This window comes from Nanorana parkeri, unplaced genomic scaffold, assembly GCF_000935625.1.
Source record: "Nanorana parkeri isolate BGI_ZX_2015 unplaced genomic scaffold, ASM93562v1 scaffold94, whole genome shotgun sequence".
Classification (NCBI taxonomy): domain Eukaryota; kingdom Metazoa; phylum Chordata; class Amphibia; order Anura; family Dicroglossidae; genus Nanorana; species Nanorana parkeri.
The window spans coordinates 451,580-453,123 of record NW_017306362.1 but is presented as its reverse complement, the minus strand read 5'-3'; the positions used below and the strand labels follow the sequence as shown (position 1 = coordinate 453,123).

At 47.7% G+C, this 1,544-nt stretch overlaps 1 protein-coding gene across 1 annotated transcript in view; it reads left to right on the top strand.

The window, feature by feature from the left end:
• The window catches only part of ZMYND12 (zinc finger MYND-type containing 12), a 20,540-nt gene that overhangs the window by 10,101 nt on the left and 8,895 nt on the right, over positions 1-1,544 (top strand). The window lies entirely within an intron of this gene.

Here is a 1,544-nt window from a genome sequence, read left to right as displayed (position 1 = left end):
GTCCCCCCCCCCCCCCCCCCGATCCTCCAGCGGGGGCGGCGGGCACAGCTGCCTCTGTCTCTAGCTAGGCAGAGCCCGCTGTCAAAAAAACAGAAATTGGAGATGGAAGCGCCACAACCTAGCGCAATGACTGTGTTGAGAAGGTTGGGGGTGAGTGGTGTTCAACTCACCTGTGATAGGGTGGGTACTCGCTTAGACAGGTGGTTGAGAGTCCGCTGTCAATCAACCAACGGGGTGGACCTCGACAGTATTGTCGGGATCCGTCCCAGCTGTGGCGCTCTCAGTATTGGGTTTTGGGTCACGGGAGGAGATTAGTATATGTCCTCCCGTGATCCTGAAGAGAACTATGGGATAAAAAGGTTACCCCATAGAGTTCTCTTTTAAACTTACAATCTGGCATCAACTTTCAGTAGCATAGTGTAGTCTGGCCAATTAATTCACATGTGTGGTTGTTTGCTAGGAACAAAAATGGTCATACATGAGCAAATTATCTGCTAAACCTTCTCTGACAATAATTACAATATGTATGGATTGGATTCAGACCATTTAAACTCTTGGAGGCCACTCACAACCCTTGGAGCCATAATCTCATCCATATTATATGGGTGATGATACCCTTTCAAGCTTATATGTCATTTATTTCTGTAGTGGTAGTGTTGTAAGATGCCTGTGTATGATGGAACAGTTGTCCTAGAGTCTGGTCTTGGACCACATCTCATCTCAGGGGTTTCCAGTGCATTTCCAGACCATCTAGGAGTCATAATACCTGTAGAACAGGTGTAGGCAATCTTGGCACTCCTGCTGTGTTGAAACCACAAATTCCACCATGCCTCTGCCTCTGGAAGGCATGCTTGTGGCTTTCAGAGTCTTGCAATGCCTTTTGTAGTTCCACAACAGCTGGAGTGCCGAGGTTGCCTACTCCTTAGGTTACCTATTCTGGCTTAGTCTTAGGGCCTCCTTCCAGTTAATGTGCCCAAACACCCCAACCAGTATTTCATAATTAAGAAGAGCAAAAGGCCAACTGTGAGACACTCCTGTCACAGCTGAGTAATCCTGTAGAGTTGGGGTGGGCATTTCCGGCCAGAGTTGTCCATCCCTGCTGTAGAGGGACCTCACTTCTGTATGTGGACCCATGACTCAAAGCTTTTGCCAATTGGTGAGTTATTATATACAGCTCAGGACAATAGGGGAAGACAGGAACACAGATTGATTGGTAAACCACAAGTCTTATGCCAATAATCTTTTTGCTTTAAAGTGCTATTAAAGCCTAAATGTTTTAAGCTATTTCAAATGCTGATGAAATCACTTACAAAGTTTTGGTTTACTGCAGAATCAGCTGGCCCCCTGAGTACTGACCCTGATATCCTGACATTCAAAAGCGGGGTGATGCTTGGTGTGGGTACCAGGTGACACCCTGCAGTAATGTCATTGCTTACACGCTGTTACCTGCCAGCAGCCATCTTGGTGATGGACGCCGGCAGAGAGAGGAGGGGACGTTCACCTAGGGGGATAAGGCATGCCGCCGGGTCCCCTCGTTTCTCGAG